The 21,538-nt window shown below is 36.6% G+C and overlaps 1 long non-coding RNA gene across 1 annotated transcript in view; it reads right to left on the bottom strand.

The window, feature by feature from the left end:
- LOC134550755 (uncharacterized) overlaps nt 1-2,732 on the bottom strand; it is a 106,559-nt gene extending 103,827 nt beyond the window's left edge. The window contains exon 1 of the long non-coding RNA XR_010080417.1: nt 2,649-2,732. This is a non-coding gene — a long non-coding RNA (uncharacterized LOC134550755). The remainder of the gene's footprint in view (nt 1-2,648) is intronic.
- Between the last annotated feature and the right edge of the window lie 18,806 nt (nt 2,733-21,538).

The raw sequence follows: 21,538 nt of genomic DNA, 5'->3' as shown, positions 1-21,538 counted from the left end.
ATAGTTTTATGATGCCATAACTGGTAAATAAGATTTTGAAGGAAATTCTAACCATTAATATCGTCAAACTGGCCAAACCTGCTGTAGGGACTCATTTTTAATCAATTATGTTGATAATATTTTAAACGATCAGTAATTCATGCTATTAACATACTGGGAAAACTTACAAAACTATATGCATTTATATTCTTAAATACATATCCTATACAAAATAAAACTACCACCTCAGGAATTTATTATTACTTTTATATCTTTTCTTTGTTACTAAACCAGTCTGATTAAATTTTGAATTTCCATGAGTCTCATACAGAACAAGGGAGGATACAAAAAATGAAAATAAGACCAACAGGAAAACATAAGCATAGAGGGGCAAAATCAGAAAGAAAAAACAAGGAGCAACTAGCAAGGGACGTAACTCCAAATGAAATAATCTATAAGAATACTAATGGTGGGAAGACAGTGAATAAAGACATCGGTGTTGTATTCAACCAAGAAGGCAACTGATTGATGACGCTTAGAAGGCAAATGTATTTAATGTCTTCTTGCATCAATTTTAACCAAAATGTCAAGTGCAAGCAGTGGATAGTCCAATCAATATCAATGACGGAGGGGCAAGACCTCAGTCTTTTACAGAGAAGAGAAAGGTTAGCTAGTACTTGAGCTGGAAATTTTAAAATCAGCCATAACCAATAAAATTCATTCTGGAGTACTTTAAAAGTGACAAGACTTTTCAGAGCTATTAGCTCTTCAAGAACCATTAGTGGAAGGCAGATAAAATACTTGAAAACTGAAAAAGGCAATCACGGTATCTATCTGTAAGAGAGTAGAAAGTCTAGCATCAAAGAATTATATAAATATCCCATTAATTTTAACCCCCAGCAAAATACTGCAATTAATAGGCACCTAGAAGAAAACAAAGAGGTGAGACATTATGCACCTGTCAGGAGCAAATCTCCATGCAGCACAGGCTGCCAGGCTTTGGAGTTACCAGAGGAACATAAAATGTCATGCATCTCTATTTTAGTAAGGATTTTGATAATGTTTTCCTCAAATTATTTTGTAATTCAAATTATTGTGTTTAATGTAATAATTTAATACATTGAAATATCACAGGAGCAATGCACAGGTCCATAAAAAATACTTCTCAAAAAATAGTTGTAACTTGTTTGTCAAAGTGGAAGGCTGTGTCAAGGCAGGTTTTGTAGTTGTCTGTCCTCGTTAAAGAATGAGAGAGCAAGAGAGAAGTGAAATAACAGCTGAGAATAGGAAAGTGCCTACCTGTTCTTCATATCTGTGCTGGACAGGGGAGCAAATAGCAGTCTGAAAATGTGAACTACAGTTCCACCCTTTTCCTTTTCCCACGCATAGGATTCCACCACCTCCCTTAGGTCAGATAGAGCAATTATGTGGCTGCAGGTGAGTTAACTGGAACTTTGTAATGAAAAAAAAGTGATTAGATCATGGCCTGCAGGTATAAGTTTAAGCTGATTGTCAAACTGAAGGTTCAGGGCAGAGAGCAGGAAAAATTTCTAGGAGGATAATGAAGCATCAGAGAAGAGTGCCTGGGAGGATTATGGAGTTTCCATTACTGGAGGTCTTTAAGTACACTTTGCACAAATACTCATCAGAAATTACCTCAGTACAGCTGCTTCTTCCTTCGGACAGAGAAATAAATCAAACAACTCAGGGCCCCTTGCAGCGATGGGACTCTCTGTCTTGATTGGTAAATTGGAGAGTAATTTTATCCTGTACAAACCCCTCACTTAAAGACTATTAAATGCTACTAGTATTTAATAAATAAGAATGTTGGAAGGACTAATTATCTTCCCCTAAAAAGGATTTCTTTTTTGCTTTGGTTTGTTATGAGTAAGCTGTGAAATTTGATGGTATAAACTGTTGAGGAAAAGACTCCACAGAATTAAAAAAATGAATGCTATGTTGGATAATTGAGTGAAGTATATTACAGCATGTAGTATAAATCAGAAAAGGTTACAAATCTTTTATGTTGTGGATAAGCAAAGTTTTTATTGCCTAAATAGACAAGGGAAAAGGCCTGGAAAGCATGTCCTTTGGGCAGGCTACATCATAATTACCTGCCTTTGTGGTATTGGGGGTTTTTCAACTTCCATTTCAACATCAAATATTAATCAGTTCCATACACTGGGCTAGGCACATTTTTGGGATGGAAATTGTCTAAAAAAAATTGGTTATTATTTATTCCCACTGTTTAGCTGGAGATTCTTATATTTTTCTGCAGCACATCAGTCACAAAGTAGCTCTATGTCATCAGAGAGAGGTTACCACCAGAGTGATACAGAGTTAAAAGTCTTACCAAAAAGGTACTACTCATCAACTGTTCATGAAGAGGATATTTCAAAGGTGGGGAAAAAATGTTGATTTTTTTTAAAACAAGATAGGTTTCATCCTGTATGTAAAGCCGTATTCAAGTGTAATACATGGAGAAGTCAAATTCTTCAACATTTTATATTTTTCATATCAGTCTGTGAGACAATATATACATCTGAAGATATCATTAGTTCAGTAAGGGATGTCCTGATACTGAGAGGTGGCTTGAAAAAGAAGGTCTTTCTATACATATCAACAAAATCTCACCTCAGCCCATGCCAGTATGCACCTGTGCCACGTACCTGTGTGCCATATGGAAGAACCTCTTTCACCAGGAGCAAGCCACGTCTGGATTTATCCCGTAATTCTGACTGCATATCCTGCCTAAAAACAGAATACCATAAAGATCCAGGAAGACATTCTCATAGCCAAGAATAGGAGGCTGTGAACCTTAGCTTGACATATATATAACATTTGCTGCCTCAAGCCTGAAAGTCTGAAGTACTTAAACGTTGTTTCTAGCTGGTTTTTTTATCTCATATTGTGTGATGGACCTCTCTTTTCCTGTAGTCACTTTAATGGCTGCTGGCCACACCAGCTTTGGGGCTTGGTTCTGTGTTTTCCACTTCTCCCATTAAAGTCATTCAGGAGTTATTCTCCTCTAAAATGAAAGGAACAAGCAAAGTGAGGACAGATCAGACCACATGCACAGGATAGAACACAGAAAAAATGCCTGCACCTTGCAGGAGAGATGACAGTGTGCTAGTTGCTCTTCCAAATGGGTATGTAAGGCAAGGCCATGACAAAAGAACAGCTGGCCATGGTGGTTTCAATTGATGGAAACTGAAAGGATAGAAAACCTGTGGAAAAGACAGAAAATTCAACAGTGGCTTACTTATCTCTGGCATTTTCAGGAAGAAAGGCACACACTGCCCCAAACTGAAGGGTACACAGAAATCCACAATGACGTTTCTTAAATAAGATGAGATTATATAAAAGTATACAGGTCTAAGAAACAGAAAACAGAGTTTTGCAGTCTGGATTTATCCATTGTAAATTACTGAGTTGCCCACTTCAGTGTCTAAAATGCTTCTCAGCCTGGAGTCTTCTATCCCAGATAGTAAATTCCTGATCCAACAATTCAGTTGTACAAGATGATGCCCACATTTTAACAGTAGCTACTACTAAAATAGCAAATTAGTGATGCACAATTAATGCATGGTTTATAAAGCATCAAAGACTATTTTCTTCAATACAAAAGAAGATGTAAGCATATGAAACATTGTGTTTAGGTAGCAAATATTTATTAATATCAAAAGAATCCAGCCAGTATCTGCTGGCTTCCTGTAACTAATGGCTAGGGACTATGAAAATATTGATCTGGATGAACAAGGTATGGTTAGTTTGAGGAAATTTTTTTTTAATTGCACAAGAAATGTAGTCACCATTTTAAAAAATCTCTTTTCAACAGTGGCTCTTAGCTTCCAAATGACTTTTTTCCCCCTAATAACACCATTTAGTAACTAATTTCAAAACCTACTAATAGGTATCAAAGTCAGATCTCTCAGTAATATCTGGATATTAAAAATTATTCTTGAAGCCAAACTGCTACAATTGTCATTTTACCTTTATGCTTAATTTCACTTCACTTACTTCACTGATGTCACTGCTTTTAACTAAAATGTTCTCCAGTTTTAGATCTCTGCAAACAATACCTGCCAATACAGAGTAAGAAATAAAACATTATCAGTTACAGTAAATATCCTCTGACAGAAACATTTTAAAATCTTTTGATTAATTTCTTTGAGCAGTTCCCATGTATTTTACTCTAAACTAGTGGCAGCCTAACAAAAACCATCTTCCTCACTTCTTCCAAGGAGTCATATAAGAATTTCAAATTTTGAAATCTCATTCCTCACCACAATCCTGTAAGAAAGGCAAAAGTACATAATGGTTCAGTCGTTTAAAATCAGATCATCTAACATCCTCCAACAAAAAAAAAAGCAGTGTGTATCTTATCTATTTACCAAATTTGCCCATATTTTCATACTTGAAATTCATTTTTATATACTAAACCAATCAAGGGGTTTTGCCCTTTGATGAGGGCCCAGAAGAAACAAGGCTATCTAAAAGGCACCATTCCATAATGCCATAGATCTCTCTGGAAAGAGAGGGAAAGGAAGGGTTCCTAAAAGCACTATGTGTAACAAAGAGGTTAATAATTTCTTTGCTAAAAAAATCAAGAATTCCAAGTTCTGCATCAGCTACAAAATCTAATTTTTTTTCTGGATAGGTTAACTCTGTTTTGGACTGTGCAGAATTGCAATAGTTCTGCATGGTGGATGAAAATGCTGATGTTTACTGAACCCTAAATGTAACATGTGCTGTTAGGAAGTATCAGGAACAATCCACTTCTGCTTTTTTGCCTCCTGTAATACACTGTACATAAAATAACTGAACTAAGCTAAAGTTATAATGCAAACAATTGCAAGTTAAGAAATAACCACACAGTAATCACCATAGCTGGTGAAGAAAGAGAAATAAAAGAAAATGGCAGCACATATTGCATCTGTAAGAAAAATAAAGTTCTAAGAAAGCATTCATGTAGTGCATTTTACTTTTCCTTTACTGGATTATTTTTATCCTATGAACTAAATAATAGATAAAATATCAATCAGTAACTGTTTTTAAATGTATGAACACTCAAAATAAATGAACATATGGGAGAAATAGAGGAACGTAATTATAGGTTTTCTTCAGACACACTATTGCTGCAGCAAGGCTTTGAATGATGTGTCTCATTTTCTGTAAAATGCACTTTACCACAAAGCATTTTTTTAAGATCTCCATCCTGACACAACTCCATTACAAGATATGTCCGCTAATATTAATAAAAGGGAGAACATAATGATTTTGTTCTCTCTGAGTTTAGTTTCTCCTAATGTAATAACTATATAAAATTAATTGCAATGTTCCAGCTGTAGCAATGACCTAGAACCCCAATGCACTCAGTATTTTATGGACAGAAGGCAAAGGACAATTGACCAGCCACAAATATTGTCAGTATTGTGTTTAAACCCATGACACTACAACAAAACTTCAAGCTTTCAAAACATATTCATTTTAAAAAATGTACAAAAATACAGTGATTTCAAATCAAGGCCTAAGTAAATATGGATTTAGCTTAAAGCCTCTTCCATTGAATGCATTAAAAATGGCTTTTAGAAAACCTGATTACCAACCCTTGAAAAAAAGTAAAATGCAACTTTTCAGCAACTAGGAATTAAAACTGTAGTACTTCAATCACATGAGACTTCCAAACAATTTAATATACCAAGAAAAGAATCCTACACATGCAGCTAAGAGCAAATATTGTTTTACATATCCTACTGCAGTATTTATAATATGTGCCGCCATTATAAAGTCCTGAAATCTTATCTGTCAGCTACAAAACTTTAGCCAAAAATTTGCACTACGGTGTCCATACTGATTTGTGAATGGAACACTTTTTTGTTCCTTATTTTTACATTATTTTATTGATAAAAACTCAAACACTTAAACAAGAAACCCTGTTCAACTGCATATATCCTTTAAAGAGATTTGGTTACTTTGCAATCTAATATGCAAATATATTCTCAATTATTCTTCCATGAAAAAATAAGAGCCCTGAATTACACAGTTTGACAGAAGAGTCTGAGTGTTTTCAAAACTTATGCTGCTTCAGGTTTCTGCCACAGGGGCAATGAATGAGATACAAAGGACTACCTGAAAAATGAGAAAAAACATTACCATAACTGAAAAGAGAAATTCTGTATCTAATATGACCTGTATCTTGGTGCTCAAACTGATATTGAAAGAGAAGAATCATCAGATAATAAGAAAGGTAGGAATAATTTAAAGAATATCACACATCTACAAAGTATTTACACTTTTCCTGAATTTTTAATGGCTTCTTTTTTGACTGTAGTCTTGTGATTCACTTCAGTTATCATCCCAAGGCTGCCACCTTCCAGTTTCCTTCCAAATGGATGAATTTCATCAAAACACAGATAATCATAAAAAGTACTGCAACTATTTAAAAATCTTACTATATTGATCATCCATTAACAGGAACTAATCTAAACCTTGCAATCATATGTTCAAAAGATGTTTTCACTATCAGAGAAGCAATCTGATTTTCCCAACAAAAATATTTGCAGTATTTTCTATTCTATATGTTTCAGTCTTCACCCATGTGTGCTGTAAGGCTCAGGATCAGCAACTTGCAGAGTTTGGTACAAGTTTTCTGCTTCTCTTTGAAAAGTATCATGAGTTGCCACCTGTCATTGTCTGGAATTCCTCTCTGTTTTCCATCAAATTCCCACATGATTTCTAGAAATCCCCCCCTTCTGCTCTCTAAGAGTGTCCATCCACACCCCAAATCATAGGAATTTACCTCATTATTTGCAGGAGTGCATTCCACTGCTTTCAAGGAATATCCTTATCTTTCTGGGCAATTTTCCACATATTCCACACTTCCACAAGATTTCTGGGAATTCCCCCTTTGCTTTATAACACTTCCTTGTGTGCTTTTGGGGAATCCACAACCAGCTTCCTAGAAATTTTAAGTGTGTTGTTGAAACTACTCACTTTGGCTGCTCTCCTCCTTTTTCTACCTTCCACTTTCTAGGCCATACCACTTTGTTTTTCAGGAAATATCCCCTTTCTCTGCAGGTTTTTTCCACCATGTGTTTTTTGGATAATCTCCCTCTGGTTTTGTAGGAATTCTGTCTCAACTTTCAGGAATTTACTAAGCACTTCCTAGAAAATTTCCCAGTGCCTTCCCAGTTTCCCAGATGCTTTTCATGCATTTTCCTACTGATTTCCAGAAATTTCACAGGTGCTGTCTAGGAAACTGGACAAACTGAGTGGGTAGTCACTGTGTAAATGCTACTGGTAAGTAAAACAACCAAAAGAAAATAAACAAAGCCACCTTCCATGATGCCTATGGGTTGGGAATTGCAAAAACTGTCCATAACTGAGAATGTACATATTTAAAACTATTCTTAATGAAGTGGCAGTTCCTCAATGTTATACTGAAAAAAACTACAGACTCCCAAGCATAATTTCTTTGAGAAGAGTGTCATTTAAGCAAACTTTCTCATGCATTTTCATAAAACTTCTGGGAGATCTAAAAGTGGATAGGTTTTAGATGCCAGTAACACATCTAGAAAGCTATGATATTTTCAATTGCTAGGGCTGACTATCCAATATAATTTGACATTACTTTTGCAGAAGTGACCAATATCTATGGCTACACATCTTCATTTTCCTTGCTGAGACTTGTGTGTCCTCCTCCTACTCACATTTTCGACATAAGTCAAAGCAAATAATTGGTTGCATATTCAGATATTTCTAATTTAGGGCGACAGTTACTTTATACCCATGTATATGAATATAATGAAAATGTACATGTAGAAGTGCTCCTGTAAAGAGTATCCATTTATGTTGCTTTCCAAGATGATGCATTTAATTCTGAAATTTCAGTTTCAGTGCTTTTTTCAATTTTCTTTCCAGATGTACATGTAATAAACTTCTCCAACAAAAGCTTTTAAAGTTTTCAACTGAACAATTTTAAAGGCTTCAGTATGAAAGAAAAGATTATGATACAGGATAAATATGTCTCCATCAATGGTAACTACTGCAGGAATTATAAGAAAAGAGACTGTATATCAATGAGAGTGAACTACCGAGAAATTAAAGACAATCAACTTCAAATCCAGCTTTAGTCTCAATTTTTTCACCTACTACCTTTACAATGGTATTACCATTTACACACTTTGCTTCATCTGAAGGGTACTATGATTGAAAGACATCAAGGTACAAGTGGGTGGAAAACCAGAGAACTGCCCATCACATGAAAACTCTGACTCCTAAAACAAAAGCTTTATTTGCAAAACACAATACCTTTAAAGCCTGTAAACTTAATCTAATGTTGTTAGTAATAATCCTACAAATCATAGGATTAATAAGTCCTTTAGAGCATGTATTTCTTCATCAGTTTAGATAGTGGTAAGAAAATGTATCTACCGGAGGCATTCATGCAGACATACCTTCTGCATGAATTGGCTCAATCCTAAGGCATGATATCACATGTGAATATCACTATCATGTCACAACCATGAAAACTTTTCAAAAAATTATGTAAATAATCACATTTATTACATTATCTTGAGGGGAAAAATACTGATAAATATCTTCAAAAATAAAATGGTTTTTAAAGTTCAGTATTTCAGGTTAATTTGTTCAACTTATCTTCTGAGGAATGGATTATTTTAGGCAGTGAAATTTTGTGCCATGGAATTCCTGGCCTGCCTACTAGATGGAACTACCACCCTGTGTTTCCAGGAATTTCTTGGAAACCAGCACTTTTTATGACCACTGAAAATAATGTCAAGTTTTCTTTTAGGGGCAAGAGTTGAAAAATATTTTCTGTGGAAGAGATTTTACTCTTTTCTTTAATATTTTTTGAATTTATTGGGAAATATAATCTTTACTTTGCTTTGGAGAAATGAGCGCTGGTAACTGTAGAAGATGAAGAAACACCCAGTCTTGAAAACATACCTCAAAAATACATAACAAAGAAAATTGGGTTCAATTCCAGTCTCCTTACCTCCTCTCCCCATGTTGGATCCTCTTGTCATACACCTCCAAGTCACATGTGATCTTTGTGGCAATGGGGCCAAAAAAGTACAGCACTGCTTGGTTTAAATGAAGCTGAGCATGTGGTTCATTTTGTGGTCTTCTCTTCACTGCTTTCAGACATCTGTTCAATTTTATATAGTCTGAGTCCAAATTAAATTAAAACATTGAGACTGGCAGGAGTGTGTCCACTGCTCAAAGAAGTGGAATAAAACTTGAGAGATGAGAGGGTGGGTGGAACACAAAAGCCTTGTGTTCTAACTGCAGCTGTCTGCCTCCCTGACAAGGCATTGGATTGGCATAACACAGCATGCTGGTTTGGACAGCAGATCTGCAAAGACAAAAAACACACAGACAAAAATGATACTTCAGCTTTTTTAGCTACAGAATGGCTGGGTGCATTCAGAGATGGAAAAAGCAAACATTTTTTTCTACCAGACAGTACAAAACTAGAATAGATTTTTCCTTCAAAGCAAATGGTATACCACACTTTTCAAGAGGATTTCAAAATACTTCAATAAACCTTGGAAGCTGTTGATCTGGAGAATCCAATAAAAATGAACTTTTGCTTCTAAATGGCATAGTGGGAGGGCATCCTACAGCAGTGCTGCCAAAACAGGGATAACAAAAGCAAGGATTTCCGGGTACTCTTGCAAGTCCCCTGGAGAGCTGATTTGCATGTGATTCCTGAAAGATTACTTTTATCAAAAAAGAAGCTGCACAAAAAGGCTCAGAGGGAGTTAAGGTGCACCAAAGAAGGAAAGCTTAGCTAAACATTTCCAGGCAAGAAGGTCAGAGCTCCATTCCTCCACAGCAGACAACAGAGAAGAAACAACCCCTGTAACTGTTGGGGGACTAACAAGTCTGTAACTCCTGGAATACCATTAAGCTGCCCACCTTTTAACAGAGATTCATTCTACCATTGTAAAGTGAGGCACAGGAAACTGCCTCCAGCTGGCTCAACTCCTGCATGACAGGGATCAGAGCGCCAGAATCTTGGGTCATCCCTCAGCAAGGACCTACTCCCCACACAGGCTGCTGCTGCCCTGAGCAGTGACAAAAGCAGCACTGCTCACCTCAGGAGAAGAGGGGCTTCAGTCTCTGGAGACCATGAGGATGTTGGCATTTTAGACACAGGGAGACATAAGTGAGGTAAAAGAAGGATGCAAGTGGCAAGAAAATGGAAAACATTGGCTTGAGAGCATACAACCTGCATTCCTGCAGAAAACAAGGACCAGGTTTTCAGCTGGCATTCTGCAAAATCTCCTCTGCTCCACTGCCTCTGATGCACCTCAGAGATAATCTCAGATGTCATTTGAACATCCTTAAGCCCTCTAGTCCCATGCTAACCCCTCATTTCGCAGATCGAGGACTTTTCTATTTGAATGACAGATGACTTATTAGAAAACAATAGTACAAAATACTTACATGAAGACAAAAATTACTTAAGAGAATGTTCTTTTCTGATAGAGTGCTTTTATCATGAGATAACTTCTAATCTCACTCAATAGCCTACATTTTGCAATTTACATGAAACGTGATTAATACCCTATTTCCATATTTAAGTCTCTGACAATATTAATACTCTTAGTCCTACTATGTAAGAATTTTTTAACTGTAATATGATAAAGTTATTACAGTTCTTGATTCTCTGAAATGTACCAAGAAAAAAAATGTGATAACTAATACAAAAAAAGAGATAAGCTTAATGATATAAATAAATCTTTTTGTTCTTTTGAAGATGTTCTGAAAATATTAAAAAGGGCTAAAATCCTGAATTTATTTTACATTTTGCTTCTGAACAATTTTTTTTTTAAATTCTGACTGGAGTAAAGTTTTGTGTTGATAAATCAATAAACGGAGGGATGTGGGTTTTTTCTTTAATATTGTCAATATGACAATTTAAGAAAAAAAGAAGGAATAACTGTTTCACAAACACCTTGGTAAACCCTTTGTCTAAGCACAAGAAAATACTACTAGTTCAAAATATATAAATCAACAAAGCAGTAAATAAGGGAGGGGCCTACAGCTCTTTTAATTCAGATTATTGCAAGTATAAAACAAATTTTTAAAGGAAAAAAAGAAAAATACAAATCTTACATTACCTTTTGCATAAAATGTCCTATTCATGATGTTTTAATCCACTCATTAGAGACATCTGGTCTTTCCCAGACCTCTGTCGGTGTCAGAAGCATAGGGCAAGACACCAGGCAAAGCCTACCCCATCTCTGTGTACCTTACAGATTATTTTGCAAACTTTTAATAATCTCTGAAACTAGAAGCTATAACATATTTAATTTACCAATTAAAGAATGAGCAAATGGTGTGGCAGACCGCCCAAGGACAGATAAAAATCTCTAACACTCCAGCAGCGAATTATCTGCCTTAACCTCTCAAGGTAACTATGACAAAAGCACATTTTATACAACTAAAAGTTGTACAGGAGGAGCAGATTAATACCTGTCCCTTTTTAATATCATGTGACGCAAACAGGGAAACAGAGGAAAAATTGTTATGTGATAGCTTTCAGTACCCAGAGGCATTTCCCCATCACATTTGCAGTCTGCTTTCTTTTCCTTTGTGAATTGACAATGTCACCAAAGAGCAATTTGAAGTTGTTTTTCTTTCCCAACCCACAGGTATTTGTAGGTGCTTTTGACCAAAGTTAAAACTGTGATGGATCCAAGAAAGTGAGGGCCTACATTGAAGTATTTAGCTGTTGCTGGTCAAGGTGGACATGCCAAGAGACACACTGTCCATCATGGATAAAAAATGGCCAGACTGGGAACTCCCACTTTGAACTTTCTGGTGTTGGAAGGTGGGAGCTATGTGGCCAATATATTAGAATCTAACATTCTAGATCTTCTTTTGTTTCAATTTCTCCATGATTTTTAGCATCTGCAATACCTGAACTTGATTTAAAAAACCAAAGCAAACCGGAATGCTGGGGTTCAACCCTTATGGACTGTTTTTTCTACTTTTGGCATATCTGCTTCTAAATTGAGCTAGAAATTAACTCTTCTCTAAGCTCCTTTGGGAGCTGAGAAGTTACATCATCCTCCTGCTACAATTTTCCTTACCTGTTAAATTAAGGCAACGTCAGTTATAACAATTAATGTTCTAAAATATTATTACATGACTAATGATTCATACAGGAAGACAAGTACTGCAAGAGCTATGAATGCACACTGCCTTATCCTACAATTTTTCTTATAAAAGAGCAGCACCTAGAACAGAAAAAATGGGGCCAGGACCTCATTGCAGCTTGCAAAAACTAAAGGCTCAAAACAAAAGGCCTAAGATATAAACCATATAAATAATTGATCCTACTAGTTAATAAATTTTTACATAACCATTTGTGAGTGGCATGTTCTTACCCTCAGTTAGAATAAAAAATATGTAATTCACAGAAAATGAAAGGTGAAATCCAAGGAAGTCTGTGAGAAATTCTTAGAAAGGAAAGGATTTATTCTTCAAACCTGTGGAAAATTTCTACGAAATACACACAGAACATCTTAAAAAGAAAAGGGTAAATTACATGAATTTGCAGGAGAAATATCTAGACAGTTCAGAGAAGATTTCTAGACAGCAGAAAAGAATTCCTTGAAAGTACAAAATTTGCTAGAACATGCAAAGTAAATACCTACAAAGTACAGAGCAAAAATCTCGGGAGAATACCTGCCTAGAGGAGAGATTCCTCAGAGAGCACAAAGAAAATCCACAAAGCATGGGAGGTTAAATTTGTAGCAAGCAGACACAGAGAATTACTGAAAACCAGAGGTAAATTCCTGGAAATGAAAGAGGAAATTTCCAAAAGACACATAAGCAATTCCTGTAAATTGAGGGGAAATTATCATGATGCAGCACAGAGGAAAGAAAAAAAAAACCAAAAAAAAACCAAACAAAAAAAAGAAGTAATTCTGGAAAGTGATGAGGAAATAGAAGTAGAAAGCAGAAGCTGGCATTTCCTAGAAAGCACAGTGCAAATGCCTGGAAAGCTGAGAGGTGAATTCCTAGAAAGCAGACTAGGAATTCCTGAAAAGCAGATGAACACTTTCCCAGAGATTCCCAGAGGTAGGTGTGTCCTATGCAGCACTACAGCCCTTTACTTTAACAGCTGCACCAGATCTCACCTGAGCAGGCACCAGAAGCACTGGAATACTGGGGCACCCCTGTTCAAGCCAAGAAAAAAACATGGCTTAGGTCAGACCCTTCTGGAGACCTTCTCTCCTAGACCAACACATTTGCTTTCTCCTGTGGCCATTGAGATCAGAATCACAAAGGAAAGGAGGCAGAAGATGGGGGTGACCTTCCTCTCTGTGTGTTGCAGATCCTCCAAGCCTGGACACAGCTAAAATCTTGCTTTCACATGTGTCCCGAACAGCTTCCCTTGTACCAGGAAAAAAACAGCTCAAAAATCTCTTTCATTCACCTCCTTTTTTCCTCTTGATTTTGTTTAACATTTCTGTGTTGTCCCTAAATTACACTGAGGATGCATGAAACATACAGTGAATCAGTTTATTATCAGAGATCACAAACAGTAGTTACCACTTAATCACCAGTTATGAGTAGCAGTCAGTAGTTATTAATGCACATATCCATAACAGTTTCAAACATTAGTATCTTTTCCTTGGAGTTTTAAAATACTGAAATTGGAGATCTTGAGAACCATGAGAAACAGAGGGGCACAGGATTCCCATTAAATTTCTTTGGTCAGTAAAATAAAGGAGGAAAAAAGTACATGAGGCTCAGCATCAAATTAACTAGTCTTATTATAAGAAAAAATGGAAGGGTCTGCTGTGAAGAGCTTGGTTTGCCAGTCTGAAAAGCCTCCAGAGTTAAGAAAAAGCCTACACTAAATAGGAAACATTCACGTCTGTGCCACTGAAGACATCTGTGCTAAAAAATCTGCTGTGAACAAGCTACAATATCTGTTCTGTACAATCCTGACGCCTCAGTCCCTGTTATAAAGACAGATCTCCCATTGACAGCATCAGAGGGGGGAAAATGACTGCAGGATTAGATCCTACATTTTGCTGGTTTTTATTTATGGCCACTTACCCACACCAACCACTTACCACTTCTAGAACATGTCAAATTACTCTATCCAACCACAGACACTCAAATATATTCATATCAGCTTCAAACTGACTATAAAATCAGTGAGAAGGTTCATGAATAAAGAGAAATTCTAGTGACAAGGCACAGGAATCTTAAAGCAACTCAAACTGGCTGTAAGACAAGGGAAAGTCAACCAGAGTATGCATTTAGCACGAAGACCTTAAGTAGTCAGTACAAACACACAGAAAGATACACAGCAATTCTAACAACTGGTCAGCAACAAACACTCTTTGAATTAAGAAAGCTGTCACAAAGAGATGAGAGAAGTCACTCATACCTTTCTTTCTTTAGTGACTTCTGAAAAGCCCACAGCAGAACCACAAGTGTGATTAAATAAATGCAGCTTTCTATTACTCCAAAATGTTTATGGTAATTCCAGTGAAGTCAGTGTAGTCACACTACATTTACACTCAGTTCAGTGGGATCAGGATCAAACCCTAAGTGACTAAAATCAACAGAGGACAGCATCTGCTAATACCACTGCCCAAAAAATCACAATAAGGCTCAGGCATGTTATTATCAGATTACACGATTTCACTGTCAGGCTGAGGAGTTTGAAAAGCAACTGCAAACTGTGGAGGATTTAATTTTTACAGGCAAAGGATCTCTCCTTTCATTTAAAAGGACAAGATCATGTTGTTTCTTCAAAGATAACTTGTAGTTTTGTTCTTCTCTTGTAAAATGATAGAAACATTCTTGCCCAGTATTTTATGAGATGAAACATTTTTCCTGTGACTGGAATGTGATGCACAGAAAAGTTTGATTTCGTTTGGGAATGCCAGAGAGTGTTTACATTGCAGAACCACAGAGGTTACAAGATTATAATTACAAGTGAGATTTTGTAACCTCTGTGAAGATATTCTGCAAATGGCAGAAACAGTTTAGCCACAAGTTTATTTAGTTCTGTTGGGGGTTAGATTTGTTTGTTGTTTTTTATTCCTTTTCTTATAGCACTTTTCCCCCATAAGTTGGTAAGAGATAAATTGCTGAGTCTTTGACTGAAACAAAGAAGTGGCCAAAGGAGATTCTATCACTGGGCTAACCTATTGGTCTTGGGTCTCCAGGAGCTTCCCTCAGAGGGGAGAGATAACATGAGCTTTGGGAAAGGTAAAAGACAGAACTGGGGGGCAGTTGCTCTCTCTCACTCTCGACATTGAGGAGGACAGTCAAGCTGCCTCTCCTGCAGGAAGAGTTCACGGCCATCGTTCTGTCTCATCCTGGGAAATCTACCATCATCTGCTCCTGTACCCAGGAATCCTGAGCTCGTTTTCTCCAGCCTTCCCCCACCGCCGCTGCTTCTTCAGAGCTCTGAGGCTTTCCTGCTACTCTGTGTCCCTGCCCTGCCCAGCCCTGCCGGGACACCCCTGCTGCTCCAGCTGCCAGCGCAGAGCTCCTCATCTCATCCACCAGCCCGGGACTTTCCTCCCTTCCAGCTCGGCCTCTCGGAGTCCTGCAGGGGCACCGAGATCAAACTGCCCCAGGCTTTTGTGAAAGAAAGCCCTCAAGGTTCCTGTTTCTGTTTATTATTAATGCTGTAGTTGTTGTTTGTTTGTTGTTTTGTCATATATACTAGTAAAGAACTGTTATTCCTATCCCCATACCTCTGCCTGAAAGCCCCTTTAATATTCTAAATTAGAATAATTTGGAGGGAGGGGATTTGAATTCTCCATCTCTAGGGAGGTCCTGCCCCCTTCCTAGCAGATACCTGTCTTTCAAACCAAGACGAGTTCTTAGTGAGAGTAAGATATAAAAGCAGATTTGTCCTTCCAGCATCAGACTGAAGCTTGTTCTCTCAATAAAGACTAATGGTATTACAAAAATTATGGCTCACAAAAATTCTAGGTGCTAAGTGGATGAGTTAATAGTGTATACTCAGTACTTCTAGAAATCTGACAAAGATTTTTTTTTAACCCCACCAACACTAAAAATTTTATATATTTTTAACCTTTTCACATTCAGATGGTATTTTCCTTTCCACAATGTTCCTAACTTCCTTCTTTCACTCTGCATTTCAGAGTGCTCGGCTAATTACTCTTAGGAAAGTAGACAAAAAACTTCACAGCTTTCTAGATGGAAAAAAAAAAAATCAACAAATATACAGTTCTGAATTATTTGAAACAGCCTTTTTTAGATTGCTTGCAGATGCTAGTTGGTAAAATTTAGCAAATCAGAGGTCAAGTTTGCAGGTTTTGGCAAAATAAAACCCACAAGCACAGACTAAAGGGGACATCATTTTTCACAGCTCTGATTCAAGATTCTTGGCTGCCTTTCTGTACTCACAGTTGTCCTACTCCCAGATTGGCAGAAATACAGGGTGAATGTTCACACTCACCAAGTGCCAAGGCAGCGTGCGATGCTTTAAAACCAGCACTGGCATTCTTGTCAGCAAAAGGAATTTATTCTGACTTCACCAAAACTGGACCAGCCACTGAGACCCAGTTCAGTAGCCACCACTGAGAACTGCACTCGAAGCTCTAAGAGAAGGATCCCAAATATGCAGCAAACCCCCAGGACTGGGAAACAGCTAATGAAATACGTGGGAAAAGCTGGGTGTTTGGCAGCATAGAACAGACAAACAGCAGCTCAGACAAGCAAAGTGCAATTAATGGTTGCCTGATGGGTTCTGTTTCACATTCCTTCCTGTACTCAGTAACTACAATGCCCAACCTGAAGCTGTGACTGAAAATCGTCTCAGTGCTGACATCCAAAGCACAGGCCATTCTCTTTGATATTGTGACATTCGTATAATCTGCTAGGCAGCTATCAGCACACACGCCTGTCAAAAGGATGTTCCATTCAATAACATTTTGGGCTTATAAGTAAATTAATGAAAGTCTTTAGGTAAGACAACCTACGCTAAGTTGTTACAGTATATATCAGTATTGTATGCAGTTACAGAAAACCTTGTCATTAACACACATTTGACGTATATGAATAAAACATGTCTTTTAGACCAAAAAAAAAAAAAACCTAAACCACCAAAACTTAGGGTAACCATCAGGATACACACTTAAAAAATACAGAAATACACACATGAATGTATATAATTTCACATCCAGAATAAGTGCCCTTTTAGTTCAATTACATACTCTTCCTTCTATCCAGGTTTTTGGCATTGATGTATTTTGCCTCTGTCATACTGCATAGCCATGGGAGTGCTCAAGGATTATGTTAGAGGGGATAAAATATCAGAAGCCATCACTATCATTTATTAGGTCCAGTTCTAACATCTCATGGAGCTGGGCATACCACCGGCTGCTAATAATCTTCATTTCCTTGTATTTAATACTGCTGAAAGAAAACATTGCATTCATTAATAGGAAAATATAAATTTCTCCCCTAATTTTTCTCTAAATTTTTTTTAAGGGTAATTCTTCTTTTTTTCCCCACAAAGTAAGTTTAGCTCTGAAATTCTCTTTCATCTCCTCAGATGTGATCCTACATCTGCTCTGCAGGTAGAATTTTATGTGAAGTACACCACAAATAAAAGACAAATCCCTAGATTCAAATCACTGGAAATGCCGCTGCCTAAAAAAGTCAAATGCAAGGACTTTCCTACAAGAAATATGGTTGATTGCATATACACATCATTTCACTGGAAAATGCACCAAAAATATGCAATTTTTATCACCTATTTCAATGTGTTATTTGATGCGTATCTTTATGTTGCTATACATTTAAAAAATACAAAATCCTAAATTACTTTTTTATTTTGTTCAAATGTTTCACAACTTAAGCCTATCATATTACAAGGCTCTTCAGGAGACTTATACAGTATTAAAATACTACCTTCAATTTGAAGGGCAAAATACCTGGAAAATTAAGGTCACATAATGTTTCAGAACCTAATGGAGTATGGATTTCTGCTCGGAGTACTTCAACCAGAAACCTCAGTAATCTTAAATCTGTCTCTGCTAGACATAATAAGTTTTAAAAGTTTGAATGAATATCAGGGTATATTTTGTATATACCTGTAATTTCTGAGCAGGGCAAAAAACATTAAGTTCAGAATACTCAGCTGCCACAGAAGAGAAAAATCATTCGAATCTAAAGCATTCTTACAGGACGTTAGAAATAGACAGCTGCAGTAATAGATTTTGAACCAGCAAATACTATGTTAATTTCTTGTATTAGTGTTTAAATATACATAAACACCAGTGAAATAATGGGGCACAGGGTTATTAAAGCTTGGCATGCTTAAAAGGCATGCACAACCACACACAAAAAATAATTTGCATCTGGCACTTATTGTTTGACTTCTTGGATGATTCTGATGTCATTGATTATTTCTTAAGGGTGCCCAAGGCAGATAACTCAGAGCATAACACATAACACAGCCTAGAACATCTTCAGGCTAGGAATATTTTACAGTATGTTGTAACAGATTTTTTTAATACTTGACTTCCTGTGGTCAATATCAGCCAAGAAAAGCCACCACACTACTGTGTAGCACCTAGGAGAGCCCTGAGACAGCAGAGATTACAGGGAAAACTCTGTGCTATGCCCACCATCTTCTCAGCAGCTCATGGGGGCAGCATGTGAGCAAGAAACAGATTTCAGATCTGTGACCAGGTATCAGGAATTCCTCTACCATTCCAGCTACCAAATAAAAGGTCTGTCTCTTGGCTAGAGGTAAAACCATGCATTTATAAAATAATCTGAGATGTGGAGAAATTAATTGCCAGCAATGACTTGCTCAGCTGCACAGCAGAGCCCCCACCTGCATTAATCCAATTGTCCATAAAAAAGTGAGACAGGAGTTGCCTTGGCCTAATCTGAACCAAGTTTCATGGAAAGGAAGAATCCTACCTAGGTATTTACATTGGTTACATTAAAAATCCTCCTGAAACCTGCAGACAAACCAAGAAGAAATAAATCCAAAACCAAAGGAATACAATGTTGGTCATAGTACCCTAAATAAGCAGAAAGTGTTCCTCACAGTAGCTTCACATCAAAGATCCACGATGCCACAAACAAGCTTAAAGAGACCCTGAAGAGTTTATAAGATTCTTATGCAAGAAACCTTGGATGCACAGCAAACATGGATTTTCCAAAGCAAAATCCAAAATTAATGAATCTCCAAAAATCTGTACTAGAGAAGAGGTATTAGTACCATTTGTCTCAATTGTGTTCCCCATATAGAACAGCTGTGAGAGGCAATTACCACTGAATGAGTCAAAAACCACCGAAATAAAGTCCTAAAAATCAAGAGCATTCTATATAAACCTGCCCAAGACAAAGGTGATTCAACACCATGGCACCAAGGTCTGTAGACACCTGGTATTTCATTGAATGCTGCAGGAAATCCATGACATGCAGTTAAGAATGACAAATTAACACATGCAATATGTTAATCTCGGTATGCATTAAGAATTCCAGCACCAGACCCTGAATGCATCACACTTCTGTTTTCATACAGGGAATATCTGCAAAATCTTCCTTTTTTTGTTTGATTTTTTTGGTCACTCAATCAGCTTAAGATGACAGCATTAAAATTGTGCTTTAATACATTAGGAGCAATGCATTGAATTTGATGCCAAAATTATGTGGTGATTACAAGCATGATTTTTAGCAGTCATTTAACATCTACTGCAGAACAGTCAAATTGGAGTGACTTAGATACTTCATAAAAATTCATGAATGTAAACTCCAAAAATAACTCTAAATATTTAAGAAAAAATAAACTCTGTTTCCAGCAGCCAGTCACAAATGCATAGAATCTATTTGTTAAACATTTGAAATCATCTATTTCATCATTTAGTTCACCCACAAGGTGGCATCTTTATTCTACATTTCCTTTCTTAATAGCCTAGAGAGGATCAAGCTATTCTTTATAAAAGGTGCTGTGACCTCAGATGAAAAGCGGAGGCCACTGTGCAAAGACTTGTTAGAATTTATATTCAGAAATCATCAATATTTCTTCCTTTCAGATCAAACATTTACTGATTTTATCATTGAGATGGGGTTCAATTTGCAAGTCATGGCATCTAGTTCATCCATCATTTTCCCCATAGTAAATATAAAAAAGTGCTTTAGACATGATTGCAGAAAAATCTCTTGGTATTCTGTGTACTGATACTTGATATTCTCAACATTAAAGATTTCATAATGAAAACTTTATAACATGTATAAAGCTTGCTTAAACATGTAAAGCTACCTTTAAACCTGTCTGATACCAGCCAAAACAGTTCAGGCACTCAGTACTTATGCAAAAAAACTCAGCTTTAAAAGCTAAGGTGTATCATTAAAAAATTAAATCAAGCATCAGCTAACCATGGGCCTGTCAATAAAAAGCATTCTGTGCTGCATGCAGTTACATACCAGTACATAGATTACATAAGTAAACATCTATGTCATTATGTATTTAAAATTAATTATAAAATTGCAAGTAATTACAGATTTCACTGGGTCTCTGAAAATGCACTGAAATGCACTAATAAAAATTATTTTTCTACATGACAGTAAGACCGATTTTAATGCAAAGTCACAAATGAGGTAATTAAGGAAAAGGTAAGCAACCAAACGTGCCTTTCTTCCTAAAAGTTATGTTAACCCTGCTATCTTGTTCTCAGTGCTGTTCTTTTGTGTTTGGTTTTCTGCCACAGTCAAATGTATGTATTCCTTAATTCCATATTTTGTTGTCATGAACTGGGAAGGTATCAATTTCTCTTTTGCATTAAATTAAAAAGTTCCCAGGAACACACATGGTTGAGTGCACACAAACACATGCTCAGCTATCTACTTTATGCAAAAAAATCTCAAAATAACTTCTATAATCTCAAAAATTGGCTCTCAAAGATTGGAAAAGGGGAAAAGGGTACAGAAAACTGTTCCTAGGATCTTCCAGAATATACCACATTGGTGCATTTTACTTAAGATATTCCTTGAAAATGAAAACTCAGTGATACTAAATTAAACGTCATTCCTTTTAACTACCATCAACATGCAGTTTGAACAGTCGTAAAGAGCAGAAATCTATCAAAATTTTAGAATACAAACCAGGCACGTGAATTATGAGCAGTGTTATAAGATATTTATTGAAGTGAAATGTCAGGAGTGTAAGTTAATTCTTACTGTTACTTTACTTTACCCATCCAATACAACTGTCTATATTCCTCCTTAAATGTTGCCTGCCATAAAATTTAATGCACTTGTTCCAAACTTCTTTAGCTAGAAGACCCCTAAAAGTTATTCAGTTACAACACAAGCTATTGCAGAGTTTTTGCACAGACTGCTGTATAAAGAATATGAAGTGCTTTCCACGGTTAAAAAAAACCCCAAAAAACCAAAAAACCCCACCTAGTATAAGTGAAATAAAATATGCAGGTAAAAAACACCCACCTCTTACATAAATATTTATATTAGTAGGCATTGGGCTGTGGCAATGGAA

Source organism: Prinia subflava, chromosome 5 (assembly GCF_021018805.1).
Source record: "Prinia subflava isolate CZ2003 ecotype Zambia chromosome 5, Cam_Psub_1.2, whole genome shotgun sequence".
NCBI lineage: Eukaryota > Metazoa > Chordata > Aves > Passeriformes > Cisticolidae > Prinia > Prinia subflava.
This window is presented reverse-complemented; position numbering and strand designations above follow the sequence as displayed.